We start from the raw sequence: 22,762 nt of genomic DNA on the forward strand, positions 1-22,762 counted from the left end.
GGTCTTGTTATCCCCATTTTACAGATGAAGAAATGGAGCCTCAGTGAGGAACCTTCCAAAGTTTACAAAGCTGGTAAAGAGCTTTGGGATCTGGAGTCAACTCTGATTGAAGAGCTTGGGCTCTTAGCCCTGTGCATTCTCCTGCCTCTCCTCTTGAGAGCAGAGAGAAAAGAGCTCTTCCCACTCACTCCAGTTGGGCTGGAATGGGCTCTAATTGGCCCGGTCGTTTGCCTGTCCCTGGGTCAATTACTGATGTCAAAGGGATCAGTCTCTAGGATTAGCCCAGCCAGGGCTATAGGGAACCAAATGGAAGTAGAGCTGTTTCCCAAAAGAAGCGGGGGTGTTGTTCTGGGAAGGCGAAATAATAAATGGCCCCTACAACTCCCAAGCCCAAACCCTCCACTCCAGGTAGACCAGCTATTTCAATGCTCTGGGAACAAGTCAGGCACATTCCTGCCTCCCCATCTTTGTGCCTGTCATTCCTTCTCTCCGAAATGCTCTTTTCTCCTACATCCTGGGTCGCGTGTCCCTTCTTTTTGTGTGTCGTATCTTTCTTTAGATCCCATCAAGCTTCCTCCTTTCTGCTGAGTTTTCAGGAGTAGCTCTACAGATTTTTCCCACTATTTGATTGATGAAAAGGTGGTTTCATTTTCCAGAGGAAAAAAAGGAACAGCTTCCTCTACTGATTTTTCCATGATCTTGCTCGCCCCTTCGAACTTTCCAGCTGATGGAACTTTGCTGGGAAAAAAAAGCAGCTCAAGGTGCCTGTGCCAAGATATTAGCATATACTGCCCCAGGCAAAGACACCGCTGGCGTGCTCCATCTGTTTTTGCCAAGTTCTGTTATGTAAGTGACAGCTGAGGGTATCTTTTAAGAAGCGTAGTGTTTGTGAATGATGTGTCTTAATAAAGGAACAATGAGACACACTGGCATGCACAGCGTGCTTTGTGGGAGCAGGTTTTTTGCTGGAGGGTAATTTGGAGGTGAAAAGATGTTCAGGAGGAATAACAATTAAGGTGGGGTTGTGGGTAATAGCGACACGAGGGTTCTTGTCATTTGTGAAGGGCTGCCTGTGGACTGAGCCTCCACTGGGCATCTCTCTTGGGGCAGGGCGAACACACTCTTGAGAATCAACTTTGAGGAGTTTGCTGGGGCCCTCAGCACCCACTCTTCTCCCACCCAAGTTAGAGACCAGTCCATGTTTAGCCCCTTGGGGAGTCTAGATATTATCTCTAAGCTTGGAAGCAAGGAATTCGCTTGGCCAGTACTGTGGTTGTAAAACATAACTCCTAGATTCTTTGGCACTTTTCCTATCTGGGATGGAGTCTATGACCTTTCCTCTTGATTCCACTTTGGCCAATAGAGTGTGGTGGAAGGGCTAAGACTGAAAAGGCCACGTGGCTTCCACTTGGTGCTCTGAAAGCGTTTGCTTTCTAGAAACCCCTTCTTAGAAAGACCTCTCTAACTCAACTGCCACGTTGTGAAAAGCCCAACCTACATGGAGAGGCCACGTATAGGTGTTCTGGCCAGTCCTTTGGCCATCACAGCCCAGGCACCAGACCTGTGAGTGCAGAAGCCACCTTGGAAGCCCCAGACATCGTGGAGAAGAGAAGAGCCGTCGCCACTGTACCTGAATCCCCACAGGAATTCGGAGCAAAATAAAATGGTGGTTGTTTTCTGTCGCAAAGTCTTGGGGATATAACAAAGATGATGGAAACAGTCAGAGTCTCTTGATGTCAGCTACAACCGAGGGTCCCAGAACCCCCTTCAGTTTTCTAGTGCCAGGGAGTCAGGAGTTGTGTGGTGTTCTGGGTAGAGTGGGGTTCTTTGTAGGAAAGTGGGATCCTGGGACAGCTGATGTTATTTCATAAAGGCTTCCAATGCATATAAAAATGATGCCATCTTGTCCAGGAGTGTTTTCCCAGCTTGGAGTCCACTTCACTTCCCATGACATTTGGGCACTCTGCCCCACCCTATCAGCCTTGATGGAAAATTCCAATGGACCTTTTTCTCTACAGATGTATTTAGTCTCTAAGGAGCAAGTTCCAGCACCCCATCCACAGGGTTTGCCAACCATCCGGAAGGTTTGATCTCAATACCTTTCTTCCTCCTGCCATACTGTTTATCTCCTGGTCATGTGATACTGAGTTTACGGAAGCTTGAGGGGTTTCTACCAGCCAGGGAATCAATAAGCAGTGGTGAGTTATGCTTTTTAAAGGCCTGTGGAGGAAAGGAAGAACTATATGACTCAGTCCACTCTCTCAAGAGCTGGCAATTTATTTGGGGGAAATAAAACACAAACATGTAAAGTAAAATAATACAAAGATTGTAATATTTCCAGCATTTATATAGCACTTTCACCTAAGAGAGTGGGTAGCGACTACTGTTCATTTTCTGTGTATGACTGTCTGTTGGAGGTTAGGGACCTCTTTTTTTTTTTGAGACGGAGTCTGGCCGTGTCGCCCAGGCTGGAGTGCAGTGGCGTGATCTCGGCTCACCGCAACCTCTGCCTCCTGGGTTCAAGCAATTCTCTGCCTCAACTTCCTGAGTAGCTGGGATTACAGGTGCTTGCCCCCACGCCTGGCTAATTTTTTTTGTATTTTTAGTAAAGACGGGGTTTCACCATCTTGGCCAGGCTGGTCTTGAACTCTTGACCTTGTGATCCACCTGCCTCAGCCTCCCAAAGTGCTGGGATTACAGGCGTGAGCCACCGTGCCCAGCCGGGGACCTCTTTTATAATACATAAGATTATAAAGGAAGTGGATCATATTGTAATATGACTGTCCAAGCACTAAAAAACAAAACAAAATCAAATTTGTGAATGTAGTAACAGTTTATCTTTTGTATTAGCCCATTAAATAATAAAACCTAGCAATAGTTTTATAATCACCCTAATGTTACTCATAACTACTTCAGTACTACTGAAGTACATAACTTCAGTACGTAACTACTGAAGTAGTTATGAGTATAAACTGTTTATTTTAGACACTGTAACAACTGTAGTGTGATATGAAATATCTGTGGTTCTGTTGGTGACAAAGTCACAGGTATGTTAATACCTCCATGTGAGTGCCTACATTCATAATTGAAAGAAATGTTAAATTTTAATTAGAGGTTAATGCAGGCAGAAAGGGGTACATGGTTTGTAATAAATTTAAAAACAATGAAAAAATTGAAGTTGATCTTGCCATTTTTTATTTTTTATTTTTTTGAGACAGAGTCTCACTTTGTCACCTAGGCTGGAGTGCAATGGTGCAATCTCGGCTCACTGCAACCTCAGCCTCTGAGGCTCAAGCGACCTCCCATCTCAGCCTCCTGAGTAGCTGGAACTATAGGCACATGGGACTATGCCTAGCTAATTTTTGTATTTTTTTGTAGAGACAGGGTTTCACCATGTTGCCCAGGCTGGTTTTGAACTCCTGGGCTTAAGTGATCCTTCTGCTCAGCCTCCGAAAGTGCTGGGATTACAGGTGTGAGCCACCGCGTCTGGCCAGTCTTTATTTTATTATCGGTACGTACCATGGGCTTTAAATATTGTCAGTGGCCAGACGCGGTGGCTCACGCCTGTAATTCCAGCACTTTGGGAGACGGAGGCTGGAGGATCACCTGAGGTTCGGAGTTCGAGACCAGCCTGACCATCATGATGAGAAACCCCATCTGCACTAAAAATACAAAATTAGCTGGGTGCGGTGGTACACGCCTGTAATCCCAGCTACTCGGGAGGCTGAGGCAGGAGAATCACTTGAACCCAGGAGGCGGAGGTTGTGGTGAGCCGAAATCGCACCATTTCCCCCCAGGGCGAAAAAAAAAAAAAAACCACCAAAAAAAAAAAAAAAAAAAGATTGTCAGTGACAAAATACATCCCTGCAGGGGCCAAAGGTTCCCATTGCTTCCCTCCCTCACCGCCGTATGCCACTGAACAGAGATGTAATTCTGGTATTATTGTTTCCCCATCTAAGATCAAAGACACCTAAATCCTATCCATGGACTCCAGGTTACAAACTCCTGTTGTATGATGTGTCATGGTATGGGGGTGGGCTTTAGAATCAGACAGATCTGAGTTTGAGTCAGCTGTGTTATTGATTCGTTATGTGACCTTGAGAAAATTGCTTAACCTCTCTGAGAATAGGTTTCCTTCTCTGGATAACAGGGTATAATAACGGTGCCCTTCCCATGATTGTTGGGGGGATTCCCTGAGATCCTAAAGTGAATGACGTGGTGAGCACTGTGTTTGGCCCTTGGAGAGGGCTCCATCAATGGTGGTGGAGCTGACGGTCATTGTAATGGTTGATCTTCCCATTGGCGCTATGCGAAGGTACTGTTGCCTTGGTTTATCAGCTGAGAAAACCCATCTTCAAGTCTGCTGAGGTGTTCTAATGGGGCAGGAGATGCCTGCTGTCCTGCTGTCACCCCACTGCCAAAGAGAACCTGATTTGCTCTTTCTCTCCGCCATCCTGCCCTCCTGCCATGGTGGGCAACGAGTTGCAGACTCCAGGACCGGCTACCAGAAGTCCTGCTCGGGCCAGAACTGACCTAGGATGGGAAGGGTTTCCCTGGACCAGCGGGAACATGTAGGCTCTACTGCCCAGCAGGAAGGCTATGCTGGCATTCCAAAGCCCTGCCCTAACCCTCCCCTCCTATGAGGCTCCTTGACTTTGGAGATCACTCCCTGTGAGAACCCTTAAAGCCCTCCTCGCTGTGCCACTCATCTGGCACTTGATGTACATGTGGATGTTGTGCTTTATCTTATGCCAGCTGCTCTCCTCAGATCATAAATAGATTGAGGGCAGGGAACGGCAAGATGATTCCTGTGGATGGAAGGAATTCTGTCTTCCTCCCTTTGCAGCTGAAAGCCTTGGACAGAATAAGTGCTTAGTGTGGCTGGGTGTGGTGGCTCACGCCTGTAATCCCAGCCCTTTGGGAGGCCGAGGCGGGCAGATTACCTGAGGTTAGGAGTTCGAGACCAGCCTGACCGACATGGAGAAACCCCGTCTCTACTAAAAATACAAAATTAGCCAGGTGTGGTGGCACATGCCTGTAATCCCAGGTACTAGGGAGGCTGAGGCAGGAGAATCGCTTGAACCTGGGAAGCGGAGGTTGCTGTGAGCCAAGATCGTGCCATTGCACTCCAGCCTGGGCAACAAGAGCAAAACTCCACCCCCCTCCCCCCAAAAAATGCTTAGTGAATGCTTATTGAATGAATAGAGAAAATCAATGGTGAAGGGATGAATCACAGAATCATGGCTTCTGGGTGTACTTCTCAGAGCTGGTTTTGGGCCTTGTTGCCCGGGACCCTGGCCTGTCTGTGTTGTCATATATCACTGAACCCTTTAGTGTTCACACAGGGTGTTTGCAAACACCTTGGGAAGTGGGCAGGGCAGCTAGTGAGGCTCAGAGCCAGCACGCCACTCCAGAGGCCTGACTCCAGGGAAGGTGCCTTTTCCACTGTACCTGGATGCCTTTGTCCCTTAGGGCTGCTATAACAAAATACCGTTGACTTGGTAGCTTATAAACCGCAGGAATTGATTTCTCACAGTTCTGAAGCCTGGGAAGTCAAGATCAAGGCAGATTTGTATCTGGTGAGGACTCACCTTCTGGATCATAGGTGGTGCCTTCTTGCGGTGTCCTCACGTGGTACAAGGGGTGGAGGAGCTCTCTGGAACCTCTTTCATGACGGTACTAATTCCGTTCAGGAAGGCTCTGCCCTCATGACCTAATCACCTTCCAAAGGTCCCACCTTGTAAAACCATCACACTGGGGATTAGGTTTCAACATAGGAATTTTGAGGGACACAAGGATTCAGACCACAGCAGCAGCATGCAGCCGAGAGCTTAAAGCCTCGGCATGCCCTGGCCCCGTATCCAGAGGTTAAGATTTAATTGGTCTGAGTGGGGTCCCTAAAACTTGCCAGGTGGTTGTATCCCACCACCCCTGGCTGAGAACCACTGCCCTACTCCAACATGGAGGTAGAGTAGGCAGCATGGGGCTTTTCATGGGCATGAGTCCCAGCTCTCCCACCCACTATCTGTGTGATCCTGGAAGTGACTTGACCTCTTCAGGCCTCAATTTCCTCATCTGTAAAATGGGGACAATGTTAGCGCCCAGCCTCTAGGTAGGTTGAAGAAATTGAATGAGACAATGTGTGCAATGCTCTTCACCTAAGTACTCAACAAATGGTAACTGCTATTATTATTATTACTTTGTTGACATGTATGAGTAAAAGTGGAGGAGAGCCTCTGGCCATAAAGCTGTCTCTGTCTTGACTCGTTCCCTGTCCTGTGTTTCATGTAGGTCTGGACCCAACATCCCAGCACACATGAGTACCTTGTGCCCAGGACAGGGCTGCTTGGTTGTCTCCAGCCCCTGGACCCAGCAGGCCACGGAAGTTTGAAACTGTAACAAATCATTTATTATCCAGGCAGAAGGGATGTAAAGGGAGAGACTCCTGCATTTAAAGCACTTTTACTTTATTAAGAGCCTTTCTAATGTAAAATATGCTCACACAGTCACTTTCCACGGCAACTACATTACCATTATTTTCAGCACTCTGAGGACAAAATGAGATTAGGTGTGGGGAAGGGGCTGGAGTAGGGTGAGCATTCGAGGGCTGGATGTAAATCCAATTCTGCAGGTTGAGCCTGTGTTAATGCAATATTATAGGATTTGGAGGCAAGGGCCTCTGTGGCTTAATACAAGGTTCTCCAACATCTGGGTCATTGGCAATGTCACTGCTGCTTTTATTCTAACTATGTCTAGAGAATAGTCAGGGTGAGAGCTAATTCTTAATTCCCACAATTGCTTGCCTTTAAGGCACCAAATAGGCACTCCTGCCAGCAGAACTTTCTTGATCACAAGAGACCCGAAATAGAAATGGTTTAACCCTTTCTGGATGATTAGACAAGGCAGGGGAGTCCACGTCCCCAGTATCTTTCCATTCCATTCAGATGAATTTCAAACAGGAGAGCTTAGAGATCAAAGAAGGATGCACATTTAATTACCCCACTGCAGCCACAATCTGCTCAGCCTGCCAGGAGGCCCCACGAACCTGAGCAAGTAGCAGTGCCACAGTCACCAGGCATAGATTCATCAAAGTCTCATGTGCTAGGCTCTTTGAAGGGTGTAGTGATTGAGAACTCGGCCCCTTCCCAGAGGGAGCTTAGATTTTAGCATGCAAAAAACTGTAATGAAAGATACAACTGTGACCAGGGTCTTGAGCAAGCAGGGCAGTGACTATTCTTAGGCTGACTTAATAGCCATTCCCAATCTCCTTCTTGTTTTCTTTGTTTACTCTAGGGGACTTAAATCCTCATTTCCCACCCTCCGTTGTAACTAGTCAGTGATGATGTGGTTTGGGGTCATGAATTCTAAGCGGAAGTCTGCTAGTGGGTTCCAGGAAAACCTTTGTTCTCTGGATAAAAGAGGAGTAAGCAACTGGTCCTCCTACTTCTCCTTTATTCTTACCTGGAAAGCAAATATGATGCCTGGATATGTGGCAGCTGTCTTGCAGCCATGAGGCTGAGAAACGGGTTCACCAATAACCAATCACAAGAGAGGACCCCCAGTGCTTGGAGGACAGCAAAGACCATCACTATGCCAACCACCATGACTAGAAGTCTGAACACTTCTGCCCATTGCATTGCAGGCTGTAGTTTTACCAATTGCCTGAGTCCTGTGAGATAGAACATATTCACATACAGCTAGTTACAGGAAATGGATTTATTACTCACTGACAGTCAGCAAGGGACAAAGGAGACTGGGATCTATTGTGAGTCAGTCCCCTAAGGAGTGTGAATGTGTTCGAGAAAGCTGCCCAGTGTGGATGGAGTTTCCACTGCTTGTGCCCCACTTTCATGGCAGCTGAGGGCCCCTAAAAGATAGCTCATTTCCAGTTAAAAGCCTCAGGGGTTCCATGACTCACTGAGCCAAGCTTGGAAGGACATCCTGCTTCCAGGGAAGAGAGGAACAAAGTGTGGGCTGTCCTGAACAGTTCCCTCTAACTCAAGATCTTACATACCCAAGGAGGAACAGGAAAAGAGCCGAGCTCTTTCAGGCAGTCCTATCTCAGGATGTTGCATTCCAGCACATTCTAAAGTTATTCTGAGAACTACATGCAGGAAGGAAGGGGATAGGAACTGGGTCTTCCAAGTCCATCTGGGGACTGTACCAGATAAAGGCCACTGTGGAGATGCTGTCCCTGACATTGTCAGGCCCCCAAAGCAAAGCTGGCAGCTGCCTTCCATGAGACAACCTCTTATGTGAGAAAAACAAATCCCTATTTATCTAAGCTGCTGTAGTTTTCTGTGCCCTGAGACTTAATGTCATCCTGATACAGACAGAGAAAAGTACAGATAAAGTGTCAGGGGGCTGTCCAGGTGGGACACGTGAGTTGGCACAGGAGAGGTAAGGAACGACTTCATGTGGGAGGTCGTGGCATTGGAGTGGAGACTTTAAAGATTTCAGGGTTAAATATGTAGAGATGGGAGGAGAGTAAGCCATGGCGTTGGCAGAGGCTGATGTGGGAAGCAAGAACCACTGGGGAAAAGAGGTGAGCATGTTGTAGAAACGAAATCCAAGCCTGACAGAACAACAAATACTCGTGTGATTGGGAAGCCCAAGAATGGACTCACTTCAGACATGTTTGTATCCAAGAACATACATTTTATCTTTGGGAGTTTGTTGCCTTTCCAGCTCTTCTTTCTGCCTTTGTCCTTGAAGTGCTGCCTTTGAGCGGCAGATAAGATGACCAGTAGTGGTGTCAGACCCACGTCCTTGCAGCTTAGAAACGTGTGTGGAACGAGAAGTCTGGACTGTTTCTTTGTTTGTTTGTTTTTAATGCACCAAACACATTCACATTTCTTTTCTTTTTTTTTTTTTTAAAGCAAATAACAAAGACCTAGTTTACTGGCTTTACTTTTTTAAACCTAAGCTTAACATGACATACGTAAACAATTGTCAAAACTAAGCCACCAGCATTTGTGCACAACTGAAAAACATCCTTAATTTATATTAAACCAGAAATGTATTACCATTAAAGCATGAATATCTTTCACTACTAAATACTGAATAAAGTCAAGTAGTTTCTGTGAAAAGATTTATCCTGGCAGTATTATGTCATGCTTGGCAGGCTGATGCTACTTGACTTTCACATTTTGAGCTGAAATGAAACTTGGATCCGTAACTGGTATTAGTGTAGCAGTCACCCCAATCCTACCACACTAAGAGTCTAAGGAGGCTCACCTTGAATAAGTTTAATAAAAAGAACAAAATTTTACATGCAAGTTACAACAACAATTTTAAAAGGTAAAAATGGTCCTTTGTTTTGTTTTGACTCTGTGTCCCCACGCAAGTCTTATCTTGTAGCTCCCATAATTCCCACATGTTCCTTCCCTTCCTTCCTTCCTTCCTTCCTTCCTTCCTTCCTTCCTTCCTTCCTTTACTTCCTGACTTCCTTCCTTCCTTCCTCTCTCTCTCTCTCTTTCTTTCTTTTCTTTCTCTTTCCAAAAGTGAGTCTCACTGTAACCTTGGGCTGGGGAGTGCGGTAGTAGTGTGATCTGTCACTGCAACTCTACCTCCCTGGTTCAAACAATTCTCCTGCCTCAGCCTCCAGATGCTTCTGGGATTACAGGCTGCGCGCCACCATGCACAGCTGATTTTTTTTTTTTTTTTGTATTTTTAGTAGAGACAGACTTTTGCCACGTTGGCCAGACTGGTCTCAAACTCCTGACCTCAGGCAATCTGCCTGCCTCAGTCTCCCAAAGTGGTGGGATTACAAGTGTGAGCCACCATGCCCGGCCTTCCCCCTTTCTTTACCTGCCTTCCTGTTGGATGGATACATGGCTATTTTCTTACTGTTAGAGATATATATTCACTCTCTCTCTCTCTTTATATCTCTCTCTCCTTCTCTCCCTTTTTCTCTCTCATTAAAGCAAAGAACATAGCAGGAGGAATGGGAAAAGTAGCAAATCCCAGGCTGGTCTCATCATTTCTGGGCTGAAATAGAACCACTTGTGGTGTGTGGAATCGTGGCATCCGGTGTGCCACATTCCCTGCTCCCTGTTGTCCTGCCCTGTCTATCTTTTAGAATCACCGGGAGCCCCTCTCTCAACCAAGACATCAACAACAGAAACAAAACTGCTTCCTCTGACCAGCAGGAAACTTGCAGGTGAACACACTCAGGCTTAAGTAATTAGGCAAAGAATGCGGCTTTGTGCAGTTGCTGTTAGAGGCTTTGTTTCTGCTCAGTCCCTGGAGTGCCCCTGCTTCCACTGCTGTCCTTTGCTATTAGACCGGGCAGAAATCTGCCTCTTTCATGCATTCCTTCTACTGCTGTTGATTCAGCTCCTTTTACATACCAGGCACCTTTCCTGATTCCACTATTCCGCCAAAGACTCCCTCGGAACTTTAAGCACTTTAAGCCACCAAATGCAGCAGGCACTTTTTTTTTTGGTTTTTTTTTTTTTTTTTTTTTTTTTGAGATGGAGTCTTATTCTGTTGTCCGGGCTCACTGCAACCTCTGCCTCCTGGGTTCAAGTGATTCTTCTGCCTCAGCCTCCTGAGTAGCTGGGGCTATAGGCGAGCACCACCACGCCCGGCTAATTTTTGTATTTTTAGCAGAGATGGGGTTTCACCATATTGGCCAAGCTGGTCTCGAACTCCTGACCTTGTGATCCACCTGCCTTGGCCTCCCAAAGTGCTGGGATTACAGGCGTGAGCCACTGCGCTGGCCAGCTGGCACGTCTTACGCTTGCTTTGAAAATATACTTCTGAGGTTAGTCCCCATCTTCCTGTCTTGTGATTCGAATCCTTTCCTTCTTTCTTCCCTAATTCCTGTTCTTTTTCTCTCATGGTCTCTGGCTACCCATTAGCCTTTGGAAAAATTCTATTATGTTTGCCTGTTTGTTTTTTTTCTTTTTAATGTATATGTTACCAGAAAGGGGTCCCAATCCAGACCCCAAGAGAAGGATCTTGGATCTCACACAAGAAAGAATTTGAGGTGAATGCACAGAGTAAAGTGAAAGCAAGTTTACAAGAAAGTAAAAGAATAAAAGAATGGCTACTCCATAGACAAAGCAGACCTGAGGGCTGCTGGCTGGCTATTTTTGTGGTTACTTCTTGATCATATGCTAAACAAGGGGCTGATTATTCCTGAATTTTCTGGGAAAGGCAGGGGGTTGGTGGGTGGGGGAGGGATTTCCTAGCACTAAGGATTCCTTTCCTTTTAGATCATATAGGGTAACTTCCAGAGTTTGCCATGGCATTTATAAACTGTCATGCTGCTTGTGGGAGTGTCTTTTAGCATGCTAATGCATTATAATTGGTGTACAATGAGCAGTGATGATGACCAGAGGCCACTTTTGTCACCATCTTGATTTTGGCAAGTTTTGTCTGGCTTCTTTACTGCATCCTGTTTTATCAGTAGGGTTTTTGTGACCTGTGTCTTGTGATAATGGTCCTGCCAACCTCCTCTTTTTTTTTTTTTTTTGAGATGGAGTCTTGCACTGTTGTCCAGACTGGAGTGTAGTGGTGCGATCTTGGCTCACTGCAAGCTCTGTCTCCTGGATTCACGCCATTCTCCTGCTTCAGCCTCCCTAGTAGCTGGGACTACAGGCACCCGCCACAATGCCTGGCTAATTTTTGGTACTTTTAGTAGAGACGGGGTTTCACCGTGTTAGCCAGAATGGTCTTGATCACCTGACCTCGTGATCCGCCCACCTTGGCCTCCCCAAGTGCTGGGATTACAGGCATGAGCCACCATATCGGGCCCAACCTCCTATCTCGTCCTGTGACTAAGAATACCTAACCTCTCGGGAATGCAGCCCAGCAGGTCTCAGCCTCATTTCACCCAGCCACTGTTCAAGATGGAGTCGCTCTGGTTCGAGTGCCTCTGATGTGTACCAATCTATTGTGCTCATTGAAGCTTGCCTTTTTATACACTTCCTGGCTCAGAGAAATACTTTTTTTTGGAGGCAGCAAATGTAGCAGAAAGAACAGGCAATTTTGAAGCAAGAAGAGTGATACAGTTAGGCTTTGTGTCCCCACCCAAATCTCATCTTGAATTGTAATCCCCGTCACCCTCACACGTCAAGAGAGAGACCAGGTGGAGGTAATTGAACCATGGAGTGGTTTTCCCCATGCTGTTCTCGTGACAGTGAGTGAGTTCTCACGAGATCTGGTGGTTTCGTCAGGGGCTCTTCCTCCTTCATTTGGCACTTCTCCTTCTTGCCACCTTGTGAAGAAGGTGTCTTGCTTCCCCTTCGCCTTCTGCGATGATTGTAAATTTCCAGAGGCCTCCCCAGCCATGCTGCGCGGTGAGTCAATTAAACCTCTTTCCTTTGTAAATTACTCATTCTCTGGAAGTTCTTTATAGCAGTATGAAAAGGACTAATACAAAGAGTTTTCTGTTTTAAGTCCCGGCACCGTCACTCACTATTGTGAGCTCGGGCAAGTTGCTTAAGCTCTCTGTGTCTGTTTCTTCATCTGTACAGTGGGTATGATATTAATACCTATCTCATAGGTCTTTTTTTTTTGGTCTTAAATGAAATGTTTCATGGGAAAAGTATGATGTATGCTGAGAAGCAGCACAAAGACATTTCATGTGTGCGGATCTCATGTACGTGGATCATGCAGAAGGCAGCTTTAGTCCTGACTGCAGAAAAGGGATGTTCACATGAATGTTGGGAACTGGCCTGCGCACCCAGATTCCCAGATCCAGGAAAGCCCTTCATTTCCAGTGCTTTCCATCCTTGCTCCAGAGGCAGATGTTAGAAGCGGACTGAGATGTTTTCTGGATTAATTGCCCCCAAACATTCAGGGTTTTACGTTTCAGAATGTCTGAACAGGTTGGAATTTGAATCTCCCTTCTGCCACTCCTTGTCTTATTTTGGAAATGAACTTAAAGTCACATTTTTGAGATTCTGACTATGTGACTCGCTGAGCTATTTGGAGTGCTGGTTTGAGGCTGTTTCTAAGCCTGGACTCTTGACCCGGCTTTGCCTGCAGCTCTGGACTCTCCCTCAGGCTCCAGGGCTCCCTGTGTCCTTGTGGTGCTCTGGCCTCTTGGTTTTGTTGTCCCTTGGCCTCTTGGCTTCTGAGTTAGATTGGGCATCTCTGAGATTCCTTGGCTACTGAGTCTGTACATCCCATGACTCCCGTCCTCCCTCTCCTTCCACAAGCTGGTCAGTGACCATGCAGCCTTCTAGGTGATCCATACCTTCTGGAACTTTCTGCTGGGAAGACCTTGATAGGCCTAATCCCTTCTTTAACATCAAATACAGCTGCCCTCATTCTTTTAATAGAAGCAGGTGAACTCTGACTGGATTTTTTTGTGCTCCAGTGAGGCTTGCTGTGTTTACTGGTGTATAGGATACATTCCCCACTTTTCCCAAATGATGTATTATATATGCAAAATAAAATTTTATACTTTATATATGAATAATGTATATGTTACAACATGAGATATATTGCATATTGTATAATACTATACACATAACATATCCATCAAATATATGGCATTATACAATGTCTAATTGCTTATTATATACACGAGTTTTCTTGTCAGTCTTAAACACGTTGCTATCAGGGACAGCTGGAAGGCTGAGACAGAGGTAAAATAATGGGGCATGCTGCCCCCTAGTGGCAGAGGATGGCAACATACATTTCTGCAAAGGCGAGCGCTTTTCATCCTCTTACCAAAAAACAAAACAAAAATGAAAACTAGAGACCACACAGATGAATATAGAATTTGAATAATTCCACTAAGTTATGAATTTAAGTGTTTTTTCACTGCAACTCATATTCATAAATACCAAGATATTTCTTTTTAGCTTAATGATTTTATTCTTGTTTTTAGGGATAATAGACTTTTTTTTTTTTTTTAAACCCCACATATATATTTTTAGCCGAGTCACAATGCAGTGTACTATATTTATAGGAATAAAATAAAATATTTCCCTTATAGCTTAGTTTTTATTTTTTCCAAAAAACTTTCTGAAAAATTGAGACGTATCTGATATCCCTGGGCATTTCACAGGCTGGCAAACATGGCATTTTACTGGCTCTGGTGCACAAAAAGCCCTTGAGCACTCACCAAATGCTTCTGTGGAGTCAAAGGTTCCGAGCAGGCTGGCTCCAGGTTGCTAGGGAGCCTCTCTAGGAGGCCAGCAGGCCTCTGGACGACCCCGACTGGGATCTGCTGTGGTATGTGGCCCTCTTTGCTGGTGCAGCAGCTTCCTCCGGTTGCTTTACTGGCATTCCTTTGAGCATCTCCACCCTGGGGCCCAGGCGGGGGACCCTAGCCATAGGTTTACACGGTCCCCTGATACCAGGCATGGGAACGGTAGCACTTGCTGATTGCGTGGGGCCCTGGCCACCGTGGGAATATTTAACACATAACACCTTAGAGTGGAGGTGGGCAGATTTTTTCTCTGAAAAGGACCAGAAAGTAAATATTTGATTAAATTAATCACTCAATTTATTTAGAGACAGAGTCTGGTTTTGTTGCCCAGGCTTGAGTGCAGTGGTGCAATCTCGGCTCACTGTAACCTCCACCTCCCAAGCAATCCTTCTGCCTCAACCTCCCAAGTAGTTGGGACTACAGGCGTGCACCAGCACTCCTGGCCAATCTTTGTATTTTTAATAGAGACGGGGTTTCTCCATGTTGGCCAGGCTGGTCTCGAACTCCTGACCTCAGGTGATCCGCCCACCTCAGCCTCCCAAAGTGCTGGGATTAGAGGCGTGACTCACCGTGCCCTGCCTAGAAAGTAAATATTTTAGACTTGTGGCTCAATATAGTCTCTGTCGCAGCTCCTCAGTTCTGCTGTCATGGTGTGAAAGCAAAACGGTATGACTGTGTTCCAAAAAATTTTCATGAACATGAATATAATTTTAATGTGTCATGAAATAGTACTCTCCTTTTGAGTTTTTTCAACCACTTTAAAATGAAAAATCATTCTTAACTTGCTGACAGTATAAAAACAGACAACAGGCTGGAAGTGGCCTGAGGGCCGTAGTTTGCTGACCCTCGTCTGAGTATCCCGTCATTTCTTTGTAGCTATGGCAGTCTTTTCCAACAATCACAAACAACCGAATTCACGACTCTATTCTATCCAGTTTCCTGGATAAGACACAGTTCATAACTGGTTAAAGTGTCTGGTCAATTCCAAACAGGCACATATTTATTTAGATATTTAGAACTGCTCTGTGGAGCCCAGCCCTTTATTTCCTCCAAAGAATTTGTTGATCCACTGAAAATTTTCTTTCAAAAGCAACCTCATGGATGTGTTTTGTGAAAGTCTCATTTAGAACCTTTGGGGCCTCATTTAGTCACCCACGAATCCTCATCTTTTCATGTACACATCTCTGTCCATTTTCTCCTTTCTTCTTCCTAATTAGCTGCCTGTATAATTAAACCTTTCCTCATTGAGAGGTTCTGAGCCCTCACCGATGCGCTAATCACCCTGTGGCCCTCCTGTGGCCTCGTCTATTTCCTTTTGAGATGGAGTGCCCAGCACTGAACGGCAGTCAAGGTCGGGCCGCCCGCATTTGTATTACACACTAGTTCGCCATTACCGTGGTGTTCGCTCCTTAATACAGACTAATAGCTCATTCTCCTTCCTGACCTCCAGTGAGCATTGTGTGGCCATATTCAGTGCTGGCTTTGTGATAATTTCAAGATTTTTTTCTTTAGGAAGTTATAACTAATTCAGGGCCCATCAACGATCATAAATAGTTTAAATTGCTCTTTCGAGTATGAACTGCCTCCCATGGGCCATTTAATTTACTGAATGTCCCCTGGCTGTGCTTGTTCTGTGACCAGCCCCTGTCCCTGCCCTTATTAACTCTGTTTCTGTATCTCACTTTGGTCCAGTCGGGAGAGGTGGCACCTATATTTGGGAATGAGCTTGTGCTTGGCTATTGACCTACCTAGCAATGCATTAAAGATGGATTTGATCTGATTTAAAGTTTTATAAGCCCAAGGGGGTTGCCTCTGGAGGATTTTTAGAGGCCAGATTGATCCTGGAATTGTGCTTAGAGGTGGTTTGCATTTGCTCAGAGAAAATCTAGGAATTTTACTTTACCTGAAACTTTCCTGGTTTTGGGGTTTTACTGGGTTTTAATAATTTGCCACCTCTGGAAAACTGCAGAGACAAGGTTTCGCCTAGTTGGCCAGACTAAGTTTTTTAGCTGTCTCCAATTGATAACTGTTTAAGAGGTTTAAATACACAAATGAAGTTGGTAAAATTTGAACGTGTGAATCTGGGTGAAGGATATATGGTGGTTTGGTTACATTATTTTTGCAGCTTTTCTGTTGGTTTGAAGTTCTTTGAAAATGAAAAGGTCCATTAATTAAGAAGGTGGGTCAACATTCGGTCACAGCAGCACCTGCCGTTTGCACACTGCTGGCCCGCCTTCCCCCATGGGCCCTTTGGTGTGTACTTGGATTTACATCAGCCCTGTCCCAGTGAATGCTCCTGCTCTTTTGGTCCCTGTCCCCACTTGCCTGCCCCATCTCAGTCAAGAAGTAATCAAACATGGGCTAAGCATCAGTATGACAGTGGAGTGGGGAGTAAGCAGACATTGTCCTTATCCTCAGGACGCTACAGTCTAACAGGGAAGACAGAAACTAAGCAGAGAAGCACAAAAGACTGTAAAGGAGAAGTACAGGTTGTGGAAGGGTCTAACCCACTCGGGGCTCAGGGAACCCTTTTTGGGAGAAGTGGTATATTAGTCTGTTCTCACATTGCTAATAAAGACAAACCCGAGACTGGCTAAATTTTTTTTTTTTTTTTTTTTTTGAGATGGAGTTTTGCTCTTGTTGCCCAGGCTGGAGTACTGGAGTACAATTGCGTGATCTCAGTTCATGGCAACCTCCGCCTCCTGGGTTCAAGCGATTCTCCTGCCTCAGCCTCCTGAGTAGCTGGGATTACAGGCATGTGCCACCACGCCTGGCTAATTTTGTGTTTTTAGTAGACACAGGGTTTCTCCAGGTTGGTCAGGCTGGTCTCGAACTCCCGCCCTCAGGTGATCTGCCCTCCTTGGCCTCCCAAAGTGCTGGGATTACAGGCGTGAGCCTGTGAGACTCACACCTGGTGAGACTGGCTAATTAATAAAGAAAAATAGGTTTAATGAACTCACAGTTCCACGTGACTGGAGAGCCCTCACAATCGTGGTGGAAGGCAAATGAGGAGCAAAGTCACATCTTACATGGCAGCAGGCAAGAGAGAGAGTATGTGCGGGGGAACTCCCCTTTATAAAACTATCAGATCTCATGAGACTTATTCACTATCATGAGAACAACACAAGAAAGACCTGCCCCCAAGATTCAAATACCTCCAACCGGGTCCCTTTCATGACACATGGGAATTATGGGAGCTACAATTTGAGATTTGAATGAGGAGACAGCCAAATCATATCAAGTGGTGTTTGAGCCCAGAGCTATCAGATGGTGGGGATTAGCTTGGCAAAGAGAGAGTGCAGGTGTGCTGTAGGTCGGGAGACTAGCATGTGTGTGGGACTCTGGGGGCGTGTCAGAGGTGTTGAGAGAAACCCAGCCTGGCTGGAACAGAGAGTGCAGGGGCCTGGACAGATGAGTTAGGAGAGGCAGGCAGGGTCTTGCAGACGGCTTTGATAGCTTATTTTTCTTTATTCTGAGAGCTAGGGGAAGGAGTGGGCAGTAATGTTATAATAAGATTTGCATTTTTGAAAGCAAGCCCTCTTGCTGCAATGTAGAAAATGAATTGGAAAAAGCGGCAGTGGTGACAGCAAGAGAAGCAAGGAGTCTATTGCAGCATCCAGCAAGCAGTGATGCTCTCTTGGTCCTGATGGTGGCTGGGCCAATAGAGAAAATTGGGTAGATTTCAGAGTTGTGTAGGAGGTGGACTCACAGACTTGGTAATTAATTGGACTATGTCATTCTGATATTTTTTAATTGAAAAATTTCTCCATTTTTCCTTTTGCTTTGTAGATATGGTTGGAAAATACTTTTCCCAAAAAGCATTTGCAAATATACCCATTTACATGGCACTGTCTTGCTTGTGTAGGCCCAAGATGAGTATGTCTCATGCAAAGATGATGGCTTATCTCATTCAATAAGATTGTGCTAATTAGAAATTAGGACCTATCCATCTCGCATGTTCTGGGAATTTAAGCTGTACGAGATGGAAATTAATGTAGTTTTTAAGCAATCTATTGAATTTATTAAATTGCAATTAAATCATAGAGTTTGTATTGGAAGATGTGAATTTCGACAGGAAAGAGGCCCTGCATGATACAATCACAATACTGACAAATAAATGCCGTTGTACTTTTCCATGACAAGTATGATTTACAATTATAGTAGTACATGGTTCTCTTTGATTTATGGCATCCTGTTAGCCATGGAATTACTTAGCAAAATCAGTTTGGCTTGATATAAGATTTTTTTCTTGTCTAGAAAAAAGTTTAGCCTGAGGAAAAGATGACATTAATTTAGGAATAGTGGAGTTATCATTGAGTTATCAAAATAAATCTGAGGACATAAATCAATTCTACTGCATGGAGAATGCTAAATCGATAAGTCCAGAAAGACTTTATTGATTCTACGGCCATCACTCAAGCCTTCTTCATTAGATTCCTCAAGCATATGTTTAATTGAAATGATAAGGTAGATAACTTTGGGTAAATCCACACATCCTGACTTTGATATGGGGTTGTTCAAGGTAATGAAAATGATTTGGCTGAGCTGGCTCTCTCCTTTAGAGTCAGGAGGGTACACATGGGAAAACTTCACATCTTCTTTCTGTCTCCTGTAACTTCCACTCCGGGCAGATGCTAGCTTAACAGTCTTAGGTCACTTCTTTTAATTCAGTTTAAAAACTGTAAGAACAAACTGATCATAATATTAAGAGAACATTTAAAAATTAATACCATCCTGAACCCATTGGCAACTACTGTGCTGAACTGTATTATCTCTTTCTATGTCTTGTCTCTCTCACTTAAATGATTGCGAGCAGTTGAGGGCAAGAGGCTTTTAGCTCAGTATCCCTTAAATCTTGTTTCAATGCATAAGTATCTTTATATAGCTGCAGTCAGAACTGTATCAGTTAGCTGTTGCTGCAAAACAAACAACCGTCAAATTTAGTGGCTTATAACAAGAACCATTTTATTTGTTCATGATTCTTGGAGTCAACTAGGTGGTTCTTCTGTTCTGGTCAGCTAAGCTGGTACTGGATAGTTTAGGATGACCTCACTCACATGTGTGGCAGCTGATGTGGTGACAACTGGGATGATGACCACCTGCTTCCCATTATCCAACGGGCTGGTCACATGACAGCAAAAGCATTCCCATCAGCAAGAAGGGAAGTAATTCTCAATAACTCGTGCAAGTACTTACCAAGTCTTTGCTTGTGTCACATTTGCTAATATTCCGCTGGCCAAAACCAGTTACATGCCAAGCCCATATTTGAGGATTGGATAAATGGATTTTACCACTTGATGAGAGAAGCTGCAAAATATTGTGGCCATTTTTCCTGATATACTACAGAAATGAAAATAAATTTGTATTTTTCTGCTTTTAAAAACAACTATAGGTTTTTTTAAAAGCTAATATATTATATATTTTTTAAAAGCTAATATATTTTTAAAAGCTAATATATTATATATTTACTATTTGCTAGAGGCTTTAAATGTAATCTGCAGATGACTCTAAAATGCAAGTAAAATGATTATTCCCATGTTACCATTAAGGAAGCTCACTGAAGGTCACACAGCTAGTAAGTGGGGAAGCAGAGATTTTAACCCTGATCTCTCTGGCTCTACTCTTAGCAGACTTTTCATCATGATTCTTCTTTCCCTCTTGTTGGGTGTTCAGATGTCCATCATTCTTTGAAGTTGTAGGAAATATCAGGAGGATTTCCCCAAGTTGTGTGTGCAACTAGCCCTCTACTTCAACGCTTTTCTGACCCAAGGGTGATTGGACCTTACAGGAGAACCATGTCAACCTTCAAGTGCACCAAATAAGATACCTCTAACTTTAGGTGATTTTGATGTTTGAATTTCCCCTAAGCAATAGGGGCAAAGGAGTGGTAGCAAGATTTCACCAAACCCTAAATTAAGGGTCTGGGTACCAACCCATGTGACTGCTCACTGTCTCCTCCCTCTTCTTACCAGGCATACTATTGCATTCAAACATGGTCCAGCAATCTTTCTTTTCTTGCCTCCTCTTCCTAGATCAGGTATCTTCCAGATGATTATCATGAAATTATTCAGGTATCCTTCAGCCTTCCCCTGGCCAGTCATCTTCCTGTGATTTATCAGCTGACGGTTGGTTCATGGTGGAGCTAAGCTTATCAGACTTCAGGCACAGGATGTGCTTTGGAGAAGGCTAGGTTTGGTAAACCTACTTGTCAAATGGGTGATATTCAGAACAAAACAAAATAGGTATAATTAGTTGGACTAGAAAGATCATACATGAAGATTAACAATGACATCTAGGAGGAGCCTTCAAAGCTTGGCCAGGAGCTTGGCCAGGAGCTCAGATGGGCTTCTCCACATCCTAATCACCACTTCAAGAACTTAGGCTCATAATTAGGCAACTTCCCTAAAATCTAAAATCCAGGTATATGAATGCCTCAAATGCTCAGCCTCTCAAAAATTCCCAGCCCACACAGGTATGTTTTGGGCATTTTCCTGTGGTGTCCTGGAGTGGCTCATACCAGCTCATGAGAGCTGATTGTCAAATTTTCAGGAAATTTGCAAGCCAATTGTTAAACACAGCCATTCTTAAAAATTAAATTGTGTAAACTTACAATAAAGTAAATTACATGAAAAAGGCAATAAATTCTCAAAACTCATTACTTCCTATTTATTCTACTACCTTTTTACTATTCTCTATGATCGTGAGGTTATTTCTACCCATTTTATCAGTATGGTGGAAACAGTATATCACGGTGTGCTATTGCACATTTCTTCCCAATTCTGCGGTCCATGACATCAAAATGGTAGCTTGGAATCAACCTTGGCAGGAACATTTACACGTTGGAAATCTGCAAATGGTACAATTCAGGGCTTGACTTATTGTTTCATTGATTACCTAGACTTAAGAAAGTGATGGAGAAGATGTGAATAATGCATATTAAACGTAAAATTGTGTCATGTCCATAACTGTTACATTGTGAATAGTAAAAAAAGCTTTGGAAATTCTCCTGGTATTTGAAATTATCATCTGATTCAGCAAGCAATCATTCATGTCATTGAAGAGCAAGTGAAAATACTGATATACATCTTTATTATCTCACTTTCTTTTTTCTTATTAATGTAAAGGAAAATATCAACCAATATTCGTGTTGTAACCACACTCATTTATCTATTCCAACCATCGACTGAGTACAGAAACAAGAATTTTGCAAAAATTAACAAAGCCTTGTGTGAGAATCTATTGGCTCTATGGAGTTTATAATAAAGAGTATAATTTGTTATTATCTGTAAATTGGGTGCTATAGATCCTTTATATTGGTAAGATTTATATCAAACATCTACATGCTGTATGTCTATGTATGCATTCATTTTTTCCCAGAGAGCAATTGTTAAATATTTACCAATGCTCTTTCTGAAGATGTTGAAGTGTGAGGATGTGGTAGGTCCTCCTATGTGAAGTTCTGGATTTCCCTGGGTCTTCTTGTAGGAAATGTGATCAAGTGTGCAGACCACACAGAAGTGAAAAATCTGTATGTCATCTCTGTGAACGAGACCAAGGGACAGCGGAACTTTCTGCTGGTGTGGGTAACATGGTGACGGCCATGGTCAGTCAGGCAAGCCAAAGCTCAGAAGGAAGGTGCATCCAGCAGCGGTCATGTGACAACAGAAGTCATCCCAGAGAAAAGATGGCTTGTTTCTTTTTTTGAAGATAACGCCAGGGTTGTAGTAAACAATAAAGGTGCGATGAAAGGTTCTGCCATCACAGGGCCAGTTGCAAAGGAGTATGCAGCCATGTGGCCCAGGCTGACGTCCACTGCTGGCAGCACTGCATGAATCTTTAGCGTATTTATAAAATGTTAAAAAAAATCCATTAAACTCCGCCCCCGCCTCCCAAAACACCCACCAAAAACCATTTACCACCATGCTATTGGCATATTCCCACTACTCTCTTACTGGTCACATAGAAGTTGGTGGACTTTCCTTCTCCATCTGTGTCCTTGATAATACCATTTATCCTTTTATCCTTGGCTCCCCTCAGTCACAGAGTGCCCTATAAATGAGCACATTCAGGCAGCTGGGGACGTCCAAAGAGGGGGGAAAAAAAACCTCCCTGCAAACTGAGGCTTTCATGGGAAGAACTGAAACCTAAGCAGGTAGAGGACAGCGTTAGCAGTTCCTGGGTCTCATTTTAGGTCTCCTGTGAGTGAACGTCTTGTTCATCACGAAGGGCATTTGAGAATTTTTGCATTTACATTTACCAAAGTAACAGGGGCGACAAACATTTATCTGCTTTATCATTTACAAAGCACATCTACATTTCTTAGCTTATTTCGTACTTCTAAAGATGTCTCTGTTTCTAGCAATTCACCCGCAGCTGGAGAGGGGGCTAGTTACCATAGACACTGGCTCGCTCTCCACGGTGTAGCGGCCTCTCAGACACGGTATTGAAGGAGTTTACTTGCCCCTTCCTATCCTCTTTATTATACCCAATCTGCAGTGAATTCAGGGCAGGAAATAAAACCCTGGAAAGGGTTTGTTATTAACGGTTCCAGTAGAGAGTAATCCCACTTGCCAAAAGTAAGTAGCATGT

At 44.3% G+C, this 22,762-nt stretch overlaps 1 pseudogene; it reads left to right on the top strand.

Annotated features, from left to right (window-relative positions):
* Positions 1-4,256: 4,256 nt before the first annotated feature.
* Positions 4,257-22,007, top strand: LOC110740825 (annotated as a pseudogene).
* Positions 22,008-22,762: the final 755 nt, after the last annotated feature.

Source organism: Papio anubis, chromosome 10, assembly GCF_008728515.1.
Source record: "Papio anubis isolate 15944 chromosome 10, Panubis1.0, whole genome shotgun sequence".
NCBI lineage: Eukaryota > Metazoa > Chordata > Mammalia > Primates > Cercopithecidae > Papio > Papio anubis.